The following is a 16,965-nucleotide window of genomic DNA, read 5'->3' as shown; positions in this document are numbered from 1 at the left end:
TGTTCTGGAAAAAATATTTTATGGTTGCAAAAAAACAAAAAAACAAACTAAAGTTAATTTATTTTTAAAATCAGACTCCATGCAACGTTTTGAGAAAGTTATTTTATGGCAAAAACATAACCTAAAAATAACCATTAGGGAACATTCTCTAAGTCACTTTTAGGTTATTTAATATAACCACCACGCAACGTTCTGGAAACGTTATTTTATGGTTGCAAAAATATACAACCCAAAAAGAACGTTTGTATTGGTTTCCAAATAAAAAACAACCAAACGGGAACCAAAAACTAACGTTAGGGGAACGTTCTGTGTTTGCTGGGAATTGTCCAGTCAGCCGATGTACAGAATCAGGTCGATCGAATCATTCACAAGAACCGATTCAAACGAACGACTCTCTGGCGAATCGAACATCAGCATTAGCACAACTGTAGTACAGACTGTCCAGTGCTCGAGCGCTGCTTCACTGCTCCATCACTTCATTGACTGCTCCTCCGCGTCTCAATGTAAATTCATGATCTCGGCGACCGTTTCGGTCGCCCTTTCTAGTACACGAACTCTGTTTTGTAACTCCCTCGTCTCGTCGAAACACCTTTGTTTTTTATCAGCCAGAAAACTTCCAAGCAGCCGTGGGCAACTTTTCGTCGCGCTCTGAGGTGAAGAATGCATTAGCTCGCTCTGCTAGCAGCAGCTTTCTTCGTCTTTCCAGCATCTAGCGCTGCATTTCAGGGGGGGTTTGTAATGTTTTTCCGTGTCTCCAGTCGTGAACTAACCCACATGGATTAACTGGATGGTTTCTATCCCTCGTAAATGAAAGGAAAATAACGGAAAGATTCAGTATAAGGTGAGTACAAGACATTTTATTTGTCCTTCAGCGTCTCGCCTCAGTGTTTGGTGTGTTCCTCAGTGTTAGCCGGATCATGCTAAGAACGGCGGCGGACGTTTTTTTGCTTTCTAATTCAGCCTTCCTGTCAAATCTGAGGTTTTCTGTAGCTTTACCTAATCCAGGCTTTGTTTTCGTTTGTACATGTTAATACACCCGCGGGTTTTTACAGTATGAAGCGAGTGAAGCGCGTGTGGTATCAGACATGACTGACTAGACGTGAGTGTGTTTACTGCTCTCGTGCGTTTAAGCATCACAAAAACATCACATTTCAATGTTTCCGACTGAACATAACGTCTTATTTGACCAACATGGACAAATCTGAGGTTTAACCGTTCAGGTGCAGTACATTATCACCATCTCTCACAAACATCCTGTTTTCTTCTCTGTCTCCTTTTGAAAGGACAGTGTGGTTAACGCGGCATATCTGCTGCAATGTCTCACATAGTGTGTTTAATGAGTAAATTACTGTCATTGTGCCTTTAAACATCACTCAGATGCATGAACGTTTCATGCCTTTGTTTCACAATCACTTCCTGCTCGGAACAGGTTATGTAGGTAAAAACAGGGTTTGTGCTGATACCTGGCGATTAGTGAGCAGATCCTTACACTGAGTGATCTGATTAGTGTGTCAGTGCTATTAAAGGCTTTGAGAGTGCAATGATCGAAATCAGGGAATCAGTCCGGATACACCAGTTCCGCAGTGAGTCCAAGCGTCTGACGGTCTGTTGTGGCTCTGCTGTGGGGTTTTTCTCATTTTAGGCCCCGTTCAAACTCATGATGAAGGAATGAATGGCTGTACTGCGTCCTCTGTCATGGGATTGCGAGAAATGCAATCAGAAATGACCCACGGGGAACTGTTATTACTCAGAGGTCTCTCTTTCATAGCTCTCATAACTTTCATTTTTCAGTGGTGTATCACCTTGTGGAAATTATGCAGGAGAAATGTAAACAGATGATTAGATGAACGTGAACCTGTGGCCAAATTTATTGATGCTCTGCTTAGTTTTCTGGGCAAGTTCCGGTGATTTCAGTGAGAATTCACATAAAAATTAAATAAATAAATTGGAGTTTTGCAGAAAAATTACTGTGCAAGTAATGCATTGAATTAAGCATGACATTTTGAATGCAGAAAAATTGTATTTATTTATTTGAGAAGAATGGCTTTGGATGTTTATTTTGTAGATTGTCATTTTGTTCTTTTTTTTTTTCATGTGTGGCTTCTCGAAAACCTTTTATGTAGTGATTGTGGGTGGTCTGGGAAGAATGTGACGTGAAATGTTGTTCATATGAAATAATAGTGAGTTAATATTGAAATCTCTGACATTTGATTGCAGACGCTGATATTTTGGCAAATCTATGCACAATTTAAGATACTGAGAAGACATTTGGGATCCTGTAATTGTGGAAAACCGGAAAATATGAGGGAATTTTAAAATGCGATTTACAGAAGTTAAATAAAATAGTATTTTCTAAACTGGATTTTTTAAAAAAAAATTATTTTTCTTCTTAAATAAAAAAATAAACCAATAAAAAATTAAAAAAGCTTCCAGCCTGAAAGGAATAATATTTTTCCCCTAAAACTTGAAATGAAATCAAATGAAACAGTCGAACAACCAAATAAATAAAATTGTAATTTCTAAACTGGATTTTTTAATTGTATTTTCCCTCTTAAATAAAAATAAATAAATTAATTAATTAGATAAAACTTCCAGCCTGAAAAGAACAATGTTTGTGTTTGTTTGTTTTATATCTAATAGTATTTCTCCCCTTAAGTTTGAAATGAAATGAATTTGAATGAAGGAATGAAGGAATGAAGGAATGAATGAAATTAAATTGTAATTTCTACACTGGATTTTTTAATGGTATTTTTCCCCTTAAATAAAAAACTAACTAACCAAAAAAGCTTCCAGCCTGAAAAGATTTTTTTTTTTAATTAATTAGAAAATGTAAGTTCTGAACTGGATTTTTTATTGTATTTTTCTTAAAAAAAAAAAAAAAAAAATATATATATATATATATATATATATTATATATACACGAGTATAGTTTCTAAACTGTTTTTCCCCCCTTAAATAAAAAAAAGTGAAACAAAAATAAAACAACTTTCAACCTGAAAAGAATAATGTTTTTGTTTGTTTTGTTTTTAATGCTGTTGTCCCCCTAAAATTTTAAAAAAGTGAATAAATAAATAAATAAAATTCTAATTTCTAAACTGAGTTTTTATTTTCCCCTTAATAAATAAATGGATAAATCTTGTTTGTTTTTGTTTTTTTATAGTGTTAAATAAAATATAACAAATAATAATACAAATAATCAAAATAAAAAGCTTTCTTCCCACCTAAATGTTATATTATTAAAAAAAAGAGTAAAGAAAACATTTCTGGTTATTTTGAATGACTGTAAAAGTCATTGAAATTCACTGGATGAAAGATGTGGGAAGATGCAGTGGTTTCTCTGGAGAATGTAAAGGTACCTTCCATTTAATATCATTGCTGTCGAGGACAGACGATTAAGATATAAGAGAGCTCCTTTGTGGTTTTAGGTTCCTATGGGCATCTCCATTGATTTTTACCCAGGATATTAACAGGGTTCTGGTTTGACTGCTGTTGGTCCAGCGGATCGTTTTAGCAGGTGATAAATGGAGCTAATAGGATAAGATGGCTTCAGGGAGATTATTGCCACTTGCTCGGCTCATCTCCCCTATGGCTAATCCCTATTTTCTGCATCCAGTAACAAACAGATTGGAACGGATCCGGCGAGTGTGAACTTTAATCAGGAACGAGTGTGCTCGGGGTTTGTCTGTAGGTTACACCGGATTGTTTTGAGCGTTTCAATTAAAGTGGTCTCTTTAAATTAGTCTCAAGGATTTGGTTATTTAACAGGCCTGAGCTGAAACCCTCTATGGGTTGTGATCTGCTGGACGCTTAGTCATGAGTTCCAGTGCAGGTGTATTAGAAATGCAAACAGAAGAACTCTCTTGTCTAAATAAAGAATAACAAATGTGCGCCTCAGATGGCTCTTTATTCAGCGACCAGATCTAACAGTCTTGTGCAATGTTTTAAAGGTTAGTGTTTCAGTGTTTTGTTTAATATAAAACCTAAATGTTTCAATTGTGTCTTGTGCATGGGTGTTCATTATCTCATGTTTGGCAAGAATCTTTTTAATGCAGGCGCTCACAATAGCCATATTTAGCAGACTGTGCAAAATACCGTATCCCACAATGCAGTGCACTCCACATGACCTTCCTTTTGCAGTGACAAATGAACCAGAAGTGATATCAGCTGTGATTTCTTCCTTCTAAGAATATGTCCTTTTTTTTTCACTCTAACAGTTTTAGCACAAAAATAGAATAGATTAAAAAACACAATAATTGCAATATTAAGTATGCCATGTGATAAGGTTACGTGACCCTACAGTAGGTTAATAGTTTCATAATGCATGTTTTTTTTTTGCACTTTCTTATGGTTTAATTTTAACAGCAGCCCTCCACCGTGCAGCATTTCAGAAGAATTGTTTACATTTTAAACGATTAATTGGTGTATAATTTATAAAAAAAATAATATAATAAGTTATAGATCCAGGAAAAAAAAAATATTTATTTTTGTTAAATTATTAATTAATTAGACATGCTTTTTGATTGCTACAAATTTTATTGAACCATTAAAATAAAATAAAATAAAATCATTAATTAAAAAAGCTTCTAGCCTGAAAGGAATAATGATTTTTTTTTAATAGTATTTTCTCCCTAAAATTTAAAATCAAACAAACTAACAAAACAAACAAACAAACAAACGAACAAATAAATAAAATTGTAATTTTCAAACTGGATTTTTTTTTTAAATTGTATTTCTGCTAAAATTTAAAATGAAAAGAAATAGAAAAACTAAAGTAAATAATTCCTAAACTGGATTTTATATTGTATTTTCCCTTTAAATATAAAATAAATAAATAAAAATAAAACAAGCTTCCAGCCTGAAAAGAGTAAAATCAAACAAACAAACAAAAACAAACAAACAAACAAACTAATAAAATTGTAATTTTCAAACTGGATTTTTATTGTGTTTTTCACTAAAATTTTAAAATAAAATAAAATAGAAAAATGAAACAAATAAATAAGTAAATTATTTCTTTTTTTTTATTTTATATTGTATTTTTCCCTTTAAATATAAAATAAATAAAATAAAAAAAAAAGCTTCCAGCCTGAAATGAATAATGTTTGGTTTTTTTTGTTTGTTTTTTTTTAAATAGTATTTTCCCCTTAAATTTTAAAATGAAATCAAACAAACAAATAAATAAATACATACAGTTGTAATTTCTAAATTGGATTTTTTTTTTTATTGTATTAATTAGACATGCTGTTTTGATTATTAAAAAATTTATGGAACCATTAAAAGAAAAATTAAAATGAAGAAAAAAATTCAAAAAAAATTCTCTATGGCCTCTAAGGTCTCTATGTAGGCGACTAGTAAGCAGTAGTATGGGAGTATTTCAGTCTGAACATAAGTGCTTTTTTTCCTGTTTAAGTAGCAACAAGATGATTGCAGTATTCTGAACATTATAAGGTATGGATGTCTTTGTATCTCGTGTACCCAAACCAAACCTCAGTGCTGACATGCTGATACATTACTGTACAGATGACACAAGAAATCATTTTCAGATCTCTTCAAAGATTGGCTGCTATTCATACTGCGCTCTACGCATGATACACTCAATCATCTGAGTCATCATGCAAAAAGTGTTCTCCCTGCAGCATTTTGGCTGCTTATTTTTAGAGCTGAATAATAAAACACTGGTGACACATTACAGTAAGGTTTCATTTGTAACAGAAGTAAGCTGTTGTTCATTTCAACATTTACTAATGCTTTATTCAAATCAAAAGTTATACACTGCTGTCCATAAATTTGGGATCAGAAATGTTTATATTTTTTTAAAGTAGAAGTTTCTTATGCTTATCAAGGCTGCATTTATTTGTTAAAAAATCATGGTAAAATTGTGAAATATTTTTTCGATGTAAATTAACTGTTTTCTATGTGAGTACATTTTAAAATATAATTTATTCCTGTAATGTAAAGCTGAATTTCCAGCATCATTACCACAGTCTTGAGTGTCACATGATCCTTTAGAAATCATTCTAATATGCTGATTTATGATCAATGTTGGCTGTCAAACAATTAATCGTGATTAATCGCAGACAAAATGTTTGAGTTTGCCTAATATATGTTTGTCTACTGTGTAATTATGTATATATAAATACAAGCACATTCATGTATTAGAAATATTTATGTATTATGTAAGTATTATTAAGTATATGTAGTTATTATAATTTTTATTTCATATATATATATAAAATTAGGCAAAGTCAAACTTTTATTTTGTATGCAATTAAAAGCTTGACAGCCTTAATAAATAAATTAATTAATTAATTAATAAAAAAAAAAAATATATATATATATATATATATATATATATAAAATAAAAAATATATAAAAAATAAAAATGTATAAAAATAAAAATTATATATTTTATAAATAAAATTATGTAAAAATTTATAAAAAATTTCTTGCTTTCTGTTTGGAACGTGATACTTTTTTGTGATACTAAAAGTTAAAAAGAACATAATTTATTTAAAATAGAAATATTTTCTAACAATATAAACTACCATTTAAATTTGATTTTTTTTATTATTATTCTCTTCTTTTTCTGAAAGAAATTCATACTTTTTTTTTTTCGCCACAAATTAGTATAAAGTGATAGGTAAGACTTACATTATTAGGAAAGATTTCTATTTTGAATAAATGTTGTTCTTTTTAACTTTTTACTTAAAGAATCCTGACAAAACAATCACAGGTTTCAAAAAAATATATAAAGCAGCACAACTGTTTCCAACATTGATTATAAATCAGCATAATAAAATGATTTCTGTAGGATCATGTGACACTGAAGACAGCTTTGCATCACTGAAATAAATTATATTTTCAAATATATTAAAATAGAAAACCATTGTTTTAAACTGTAATAATATTTCACAATATTACTGTTTTTCTTCAGTATTTTTGATCAAATAAATGCAGCCTTGATGAGCATAAAAGACTTCTTTAAAAAAAATCATACTGATCCCAAACTTTTGAACGGCAGTTTATATCTGTTGATATGAATTTTTGGATAAGCTGACAGAAAAAATACGGTGAATGGTTGTTTTTGTTAGCTAATTTAAGAAACATACTAAATACAGTAACAAATGTGTTGCTGCTTAGTAGTTTATTGTTATAGTTATTGTTAGTCAATGCATTAATGCAACTAATGTGAGCGTGCTGTAAAGTGTTATGAAAAATCTTATCTCAGTCTTTTTAGTTATGCATTTAGTCTCAAATATTGTGTTCGCTAACAAAGAAGTACCGTGACCCTGTGGTTTTTTTGACCTGTACTGTGGTGTTACCATGCTTTTTTTTGGACCATGTAGCACAGTCATACCATGGTATTCTTTGAAGTACTTTGAGAGTATCGTGTAATGATTAACCATCCAGTGCCACGGTAGCTTTCTATTGTTATTATTCACCCACCGTACAGTTTTACCTCAAAACAAAGTTCTTTCTCTTACAGTCTATGGATTTTTGAATCTTTCAAAAGAATCATTTGTGGACCGAGAACAAACAGAAATCTTTTTGTATCACTTTAGTCGGGCTGTTGAGCTAGAATCAGATCAAATGACAAAGATTTAGCAATGGAATATAAAGCGCTTAAGTCAGACTCATTCTCCTCACACCAAACTGCACAATTAGAGATTTATTATTGTCTTCCACGTAACCCGTCTTTTCCCTCTTTAAAAAATGTGTGCTTCTGCAGAGAAAATATTTAGACTGATCTTCTAGATATGTTTCTCTGGCGTGTGTGAGACAGAGATCTGTGTAAGTGCTATGGAATGTTTCCATTAAAAATGAGAGCTGGAATCTCTTCTCGGAGTGTTTCTGCACATTCGCTCCCGTTCGGAGCCCCTCGCTGCATCGGCGCTTCTGCTGTAGACTCTGTTCCCACACCTATAAGCATCATGTGATTGCTCTCTGTGAATTGCACAGCAGCTTTGCTTCGTAAATTACTCACGCCTCTCGTATACAGTGAGTTCCCGTCAGCCTGTTGGGTAAACATTTCATTTAGAACAAGAAATAGCTTTTGACAAAGAGCTTTTAGTGATTGTTAATACTGTGGACGTGGTTTCTGCCTACAATGGTCACTTCGGAGAAGCGCTTCGATGATGTTACGGTGGGACTGGATATGCAGGTTTCAGAGAATTAAAATGAAAATAATCTTAGCTGCTAAAGATAACAGGCGGGGTAATATTTCAACCACAAAACAAACAAACAAACAAAAACAAAAATCTTCAGTCGTTTAGATACCACAGATTGCTAAATATCCTTGTGCGAAGAACCACCATCTTAAAATGGCATCTATCTTGTCAAAAAACCCAGTTTATACTGCCAAAATAACATTAGTTGACTACATTAGTTAACATGAACTAAGGATAAGCAATACTTCTACAGCATTTATAAATGTTAATGTTAATTTTAGCATTGCTAATTCATTTATTAAAATAAAAGTAGTGCTTGTTAACATTATTGCACTAACATGAACAAACAATGAATGACTGTATTTTTATAACGTTGACAAAGATTAAAAAATAGTGTAGTAAATGTATTGTTCATTGTTCATTCATGTCAACTTATGTTAACAAATGATACCTTATTGTAAAGTGTTACTCAAAAATTAATACTATAAATGTCTAAGCTAAAAATATTATTGGGAAAATATTTAGAATTAAGTTAAAAATTCTAGAATTTAGAATTAAGTTAAAAGTAAAGTTTAAGTTTTTGTATTCGTACTGTATTCTTACAGTTCTTAACATTTGCTTATTTTCAGCAGTTTTTATTTGGGTATTTTAATTGTATTTTTTTTTTTTTTTTTGTCTTAGATATATTTTATATTTTTATTATTTATTTATTTATTTATGTTTTTTAATATATTTTCTCTCAAAACGTTCAGTGCAATGTTAAACTAAATGAAAATGACAAACCCTTAGCAACTAAACCAAGTGTTTTTTTAGTATTTTATTTTAGGGCTGGGAATGTGGCAAAATTAAAATCTCTATATTTAATTTTTTTTGTATTTTTTTTAAACATTTGACCGATTCTCTCTCTTTTTTGTTTTTTTATATTATTATTATTATTATTATTATTATTATTATATTATATATATATATATATATATATATATATATATATATATATATATATATATATATATATATATATATATATATATATATTTATATATATTTATTTATTTATTATAAAAAATATTTTTTATATTTTTTTTATTTTGTTTGTATTTATATATACATAATAATTACACACAGTACACACACATATATTAGGCATACTCAAACTTTTGTTTTGTATGTGATTAATTGCGATCGTTAATTGTTTGACAGCCCTATTTTTTTTTTATATTAATTTTAACTAGTCAACTTGAAAATGTAACTACGACATGGTTCATGTAGCTTTTTCTTTATTTTAAATTTAAATTTTGTTTGAAAGTTCTATTCCAAGTGCACCACACATGAAGTAGTCAACATGATGTAAATGTTAAACAAATCACTTGTTAAATATATTTGCAGAAAAGATGCATGAACTGCAACTACAAACTTGTTTTATTATGTGTTAAGAAATAACACAAGGAAAATGCTCTAAAAAAAATCTCAGAAGTCAAAGTAATTCAAATTAAAAATGACTGAAGGTGTAACTATTATTAAATATAAATGTTCTGTAAAAACAATGGACAGCAGCTTTCAGCCTGCCACCATGATGATGCAAACATGAAATATCAGGCAAACAGCGGTACTTCATGAAATGTGGTATGCAAAGCCAAACTGATTTTCATAGCGGCATCTCTTCAGGTTATAGTTATGTTCAACCGTACTGGGTGAACACACATTTCCTCTGGCTTCATGATCAGACACACTGAAAGATTGAGCATCTGACTTAAATGCATGCTGCATTTGCTTTCAGAACATGCTGCAAGTGTGCATTTTGTGTGTTATGAAATTAAGTAGGCTATGTAATTCCTTTCTTGCTTTGAGCTCAAGGTTGCTGTGTATTTCAGAGGAACGTGTTTAAAGTCATGGCCGACTATTCTCTTACGTCGTCAGCTGTTTTTCTACAGCGAGGCCATGTGCTGGTGACGTTTTGGCCAAACGCTCACATTTGCGTACTTGGGTTTGTTTCTGGCCTTGGATAACTTACGCTTTGTATTGAAAAGGTTTGCCTGGAAGTGATGTGTGAATTAGTTATAACATGGCTCTGTGTGTGTGTGTGACGCACACACAGATTTCAGGCAGATGTTGTTGTGGCTGGTGCTTAGAAACAGTTTCACACCAAACATATCATTATTAAATCAGAGGGAGGGCAGAAAGAAATAGCCAGATGTATAATTTTTTAGGTCAGATGTGTAATTTGTATTCATCAAGTTTGTTTGGAGTCACAACTGGCACGTGTGATTTTGTGTTTGCACCTCTGCTGTGTTCGTTTGTCATCGCCTCTGATGAGGTCAGCTGTGGAAATGGCTGATGACTCTGAACGGAGCGCTGAAAACACTTACACATGGACTCGCTGATGTCTTTTTAAACAAATAGTTTGTGCACGAAATAAAATAGTTGTTTATTCATGCTCATTTTGTTCCATACCTATATTGACTTTTTCTTCAGTACAATTTATTTATTTTTCTTCAGTGAAAGTGAATGGGGACAGATGCTGTTAAGGTTTAAAACTGACAAAAGGCACCATAAGACTAATGCAGATTGAAATGTAGGCCTAAATCATCATTTTACCTCAAAATCAAAGACTAGTTTTAGGGGTAACTCCATGCACATATCAACATGAAAAAATCAAGTTTTAACCAAAAGTTCTTACTATACTGATAGCACAGATTTCAGGATTTGGTGGTTCAGATACCCATGTGACGTCTCTCTTAAAGTTTTTAAAGTTTTTTTGCATGATTTTCCAGTAAGTGCTATTTTCACATCCATAACAGTACATTTTCCTCAGAAACAGACACATCGAAATTAAAATAAAGTAACAGTTATAAGTTCTGTAAAGAGCCATCACTTCTCTATTTGTTGGGTGTTATTCTGTCTGGTTTGTGCATTTTAATTCACAGAAATCCTACAAAGTGTTGTCTCTCAAAAACGTCCTTTTTTGTCTCATCCGTAGTTCATGATGTTTTCCCTTTTTTAACATAGAAAACTTGTGCATAGACTTATTTCTGATGTTTAGACTAGGTTTATTAAAATATAAACAGATGGTGTGGTATATTGGTAATACATTCTCTAAGCATTTATATGTCACATCCATAACACTGGATTTGCCCTTAAAATGTTTGGGGTTGGTAAGATTTTTAATTGTTTCTTCTGCTCATGACGGCTGCAAATTTGACACAAAATACAGTAATATTGTAACACATTATTACAGTTTAAAAACTGTTTTGTATTTAAAGAAATATTCCTCTCATCAAAGCTGAATTTTCAGCATCATTACTCATGAACTCATTACTCATAACTTCAGAAATCATTCTAATATGCTGATTTGACAGTTTTTGCTGCTGAAATATATGTACAAATGACAAACTCCTTGAGGAATATACAAAATCAATTCAATTCCTTGCTAAATAGTATTATTGTCCTTCAATATGAAAATCTTACTCACCCTACACTTTTGAACAACAGTTTATATTCGCATATATATTATTAAATTAAATGTATATGCTGCCGTTCAAAAGTTTGGGTTCAGTAAGCAAAAATACAGAAAAAAAACAGTAATATTGCAAAATGTTATTACAATATAAAATAATGCTTTCTATTGTAATATACTTTAAGATATAATTTATTCATGTGATGCAATGCTAGATTTTCATCATCATTACTCCAGTCTTCAGTGTCACATGATCCTTCGGAAATCATTCTAATATGCTAATATCTAATATTTATTATTAGAATGATCAATTTTGGAAATATTTGTGCTACCTGTGATACTTTTTTTCAGGATTTTTGATGAATAAAAAGTTAAAAAGAGCAGCATTTATTCAAAATAGAAATTTTAGCTTTTTTTTTTATCAATTTAACACATCCTTGCTGAATAAAAGTATTATTTATTTTTAAAAAAAAGGAAAGAATGAAAATGTACTGACCCCATACTTTTGAACAGTGTATATTGTTACAAAAGATTTCTATTTTAAATAAATGCTATAAATTAGCATATTTGAATGATTTTTGAAGAATCACGTGACACTAAAGACTGAAGTAATGAAACTGAAAATTCAGCTTTGCGTCACTGAAATAAATTATATTTTAGAATATATTAACATAGAAAACTGTTACTTTACATTGAAATATTATTTCACAATATTACAGTTTTTTTCTGTATTTTTAATGAAATAAACACAGCCTTGATGAGCATAAGAAACGTCTTTCAAAAACATAAAAAATCATACTGATCCCAAACTTTTAAACGGCGGTGTAATTTTTCACCAATCCAAATGCCGTTGCTTCTTGACTGTGTTTGGTCCATTGAAATATAAAAGTGAAATTTGAGAGGCAAAGAGAATATTTTCAGTACATAATGATTAAGGTTTTGTGTCAAAAACAGAACAAAGTCACCATATGTCTTCAGGAGACGAAATATAGTCCTCAGGTCTGTCCATATATGGTGCTTATTTTTACAGCTTGGCTACAAACATCACTCAGTTTCACTTTATTACAAAAAAACAGTATTGGCTTTCTGCTAAATGTCATCTTTTGTTGACGTCAGTGTGAGTAAATGATGACACTGTTCATTTTTGTGTGAAGTTCCTTAAATTCTGCGAGGCTAGATTCCAGATATTTTTAGATAAAGTTGCCAGATGATGTTCTTTTGAGCTAGTTGTGTTTTTATTTTATCGCTTATTATTTAGTGAAAAGCCACTGTGGGGAAACCATTTTTAAAAGCCAAATAAGCTCACACAGACCTGTCGAACGGGTGTTTATATTGTGGGAGGCCCATAGCATTTGCTGGGCGACATCAGTTTGTGTAACATTTGACATTTGAGTCTGTCCGGCAAATCTCACATCTGTGCCGACAGCTTTACTCCGCCGATACGACCGTCTCTGTGACCCACTTACCCCAACATCTGCCTCTCTTTTTCCCTAGCGTGGCCGCTTTAGCATTAAACTAAATCCTGCTTATCGTCAGCCGCTTTCAACGCCGTACAACACAAGCAAATAAAAGCTAATGTGACAATCTCACTTTTATGACTGTAAACACGGATTTAAGATGGAGCGGCATGTGCGTTCTCCTCTGTGATGAAATGACTTTGTGGTTTATGGTAACGTTTGTTTTAGCGTGTGAAACGCTGGTTGGAGTTTGCTGGGTTCCGGTTGAAAGGCCGGCTTTTTGGCTTTATCTCACACGTACAATATGTGGGTCAGTGACGTGAGGCTCATTTGCTTTATCCTGTCTGTTAATCAAATTTCAAAACTCACTCTCATGCAGCAAGATCTTTGAGTAAAGACAATCAGTTGTGAAGCCATTCATAGGTAGTATAATGTTTCAGGTCAGATATATTGCTTGGCACAGTGTTACTTCACCACGGTAATCCTGTTAGAGCGTCCGGTACGCTCGTATGTGTGTGTACTGACAGTAAATCTTTAACGCGCAAGAGGCTGATGAAAGGACCCGGGAGGAACTGGAGCAGAAGTAAGTGACTGTCAGACAGACCAATCGCTGCGGGTTCAGCCCTTCCTCCTTCACAGCTGCTCTTCTTCAAGCAGCAGGGGCATGCGTGCATGCCATACATAACGCCGTGTTTAGGTATGACCAGCAGAAAAGTCGCTTTTGTTTTCGCTTTGATGTTTGACTCTGTCCAACCTGTGGTGTTCATCTCTAGATTTGCGTGGGGACTGATTTTAGAAGTGCCATTTCCTGTTTCTCATACACACAGTAGCTGTGCTTTCAGTAGAGAGTCTAAATATGCTCTTTTGAATTTTTATCAGAATGAAAAGTGGACCATAAAACCATCATAATAACATAAACAACTGGACTGGTTGTGTTATAAGAAGTGTTTTAGATGCATGTCTAATATGGAGACATTAAAACATTTTAATGGATTCAAATCTTGCTATTTTTTATTTAAAAGGCTTAAGCTGCTCAAAAATGATACAGTTTTTTAATACGAATCATTATGATTTTTTTTCTTCCGTGGAAAACAAAAGGAGATTGATTGAAGATTATTGAATGCATGCAATTACCAGGAACTGTCATGCTCCAAAAAACCTGTAAAAAAAGCCAAGATTACTCAGCCTAGATTACTCATTTACATTCCTCACAAAAATGATGAGTATATGGACTACTCTAGTGGTGCTTTGTCTTTTTTTGTACATTTTAAAAATGTAACTTTTATAGAATAAAAAGTAAAAATACTACAGTAAAAGCTTGATTTGTTAAATGTTGCCTTCTCTGTCAAAAGGCAGTGAACAGTTTAACAGTGTATTATATGTAATTTTACTGTAAAATACAGTAAAACAGATGGTAAAAAATGTAAAATAAATATATTTAATATGATTTTTTTAAAATGTGAAATTTCTAGCAATACCTTTATTTTATTTTATTTTATTTTATTTTATTTTATTTTATTTTATTTTATTTTATTTTATTTTTTATTTACCAACCATGAATTTTATATATATAATACTTTTTTTTTTTTGCTTGTTTGTTTTTTTCATTGAAATGGCGGAAAAGGAGTACATACAGAAATCTCCTGGGTTTTTGTTTTGTTTGTTTTTTTACATAATTTTTGGCAACTGCTTTTATTTTATTTTATTTTATTTTATTTCATTTTATTTTATTTACCAACCATGAATTTTATAGAGATAATGCATATTTTTTTTTTTTGTTTGTTTGTTTTTTTTTCTTTGAAAGGGCAGAAAAGCAGTACAGAAATCTCCTGGGTTTTGTTTTGTTTTTATACATTATTTTTGGCAACTGCATTTTATTTTGTTTTATTTTATCATTTTATTTTATTTTTTTATTTTTTTACACTGGTCATTGTAATTAGGGGGAAAAGCAGTACATACAGAAACCTCCCCTTTCTTGATTTTCCATTCTGATTTTTATTATTTTTAACTATTTACTTAAATGATATGCATAGTTTCATCCTATTAACTTAGATAACAGCTCTGTTACCTGAGTCACTTGTTGTTGTCATTGAACCGTAAGCATATTAAAGAATGAACCTGACAGTGGGATGATAAAGGGTGTTTATTTACCGTCCATGTAAGATTATAATCTTAATACTGCTTATAGCCTGGACTTAGTACTGTCAGTAGAAACTACATTCAAAACAAGTATGCAATCTCTTCATCTTCTATCAGGTCACATGGACTGAATGACAAGATAATGTTGATCATAGCACAAAATAGAGTCACTGAGTTTGCTGGAAGTTTGCAATCACTAATTGTATGTGATGTGTTTTAAAGCCTTAAAACACAGCCAATGCATTGCTTATTAATAATTCCTGAAAGACATGTCCAAAATCATTTTGTATTCAAAGCAAATTTCTAGCAGCTGTTATGAATGGCTGGTACTCAGTCATTAGTACAGGGAAAATGATTGCAGTGTATCACTATGTATTGATTTGTTTGCATAGCCATTGATTAGCTTTGTCAATCAATGCAAGTTCAGAAATGAAGTGACATTACAGTCCACAGTGTACAGTAATGTCCATTATCGCAGGTTCAAATCGCATCGGTGAAAAATGAGCTTGTTGTTGGGTTGTGTTTTCTTTGGTCAGCTTGTGCATCGTCAGCGACGGTTTGTATTTCCAGGGTGAGAGAAGCGGCACGTCTACAGTTCTGCTTTGCGCCTACACTGTAACTCATGAAGGATCATCAGACATTTCCACAGGTTTTCCTCATTCCAGATCCCGTCTGTCCATTCAGCCAGCGTTTCTCATGACCTATCCATATACTCTTAGAAAAACAAGTGTTTAGCACTATTGGTACGAGACGTATCGCTATCGTCTGATGGAGACGCGAGACTTTACAAAGCAGAAATGAAGACGAGCGTGAAGACGTGGTCTCCTGTAGAGCAGTGGTTCCCAGGCCCGGAGCTGCAGGACCGTCTTGACCTTTGGCCTCTCTATGGTCATTAAAACCACCTCTGTGAACCTCAGACATCAGAAGTATGTCACCACTGCAGTTAACTTGACTTTTACTGCCCTCAAGTATTTTGGATCAGTGACAATGTTCGCAGTGTAGTTTCAGCGTAATTGTGTGTATTAGGGCTTGGATGATTAATCGGATAATACTCGAAACCGAAGTTCCAAAAAAAATGGACCAATCAGAAGACCACGGAGGCAGAGCAAGTGTTGCGAGCTTTTGTTTACAGTAGCAGGTTGGGATGGCAACTTTTGTATTTGATGGCAACATGACAGATTATGCTTAATTCTGTTCTGTGCTTATTTTAAACCATTCCTGAGTGATGCATCTCACATTTTAGACGCAAAGACGTGTTCTGTGTGAGCACTTGTGCATATAGAGTGGCAAGATGAGATCACTGAGAGGAAGATCACATGCGACAACGATCATGAGTCAGATTTGCATCTATTAGTATGAGGTCAAAAAAAAAAAAATTGTTAATTATTATAATCGAGGTAAGACATTCAATTAATCGAGATTTAGATTTTTGGTCATATCGTCCAGTCCCGTTTGGACTATTATTGAATGATTTTAGTCATGTTATGGAAAATGCAAATTTGTATAGTAGGAACTTATGAAATCCGTTTTATTTTTTTCCAAATTCCGTTTCAATTTTTCTGGATTCCGTTTTTCCCCGTTTAATTTTTCTCAACTCCTTTTTAATGGTTCAGTTAAATTTTATTAATCAAAGAGCATGTCTAATTAATTAAAATCATGAAACTTATACGATTTCACATCAGTTCAATAAAGGTTTAGCAAACATGTTTAGGGCCCTATGAAATGTTTTAGTTTTTTCTCACCATATGTT

General features: G+C 32.2%; 1 protein-coding gene across 2 annotated transcripts in view; it reads left to right on the top strand.

Moving 5' to 3' along the window:
* Positions 1–436: 436 nt before the first annotated feature.
* Positions 437–16,965, top strand: part of erbin (erbb2 interacting protein) — a 112,912-nt gene continuing 96,383 nt past the window's right edge. For both annotated transcript variants that reach the window (XM_051121931.1, XM_051121930.1), the window contains exon 1: positions 437–841. The gene's annotated coding sequence lies outside the window, so the exon portion shown is untranslated. The remainder of the gene's footprint in view (positions 842–16,965) is intronic.

Source organism: Labeo rohita, chromosome 10 (assembly GCF_022985175.1).
Source record: "Labeo rohita strain BAU-BD-2019 chromosome 10, IGBB_LRoh.1.0, whole genome shotgun sequence".
NCBI classification, from domain to species: Eukaryota; Metazoa; Chordata; class Actinopteri; order Cypriniformes; family Cyprinidae; genus Labeo; species Labeo rohita.
This window is presented reverse-complemented; position numbering and strand designations above follow the sequence as displayed.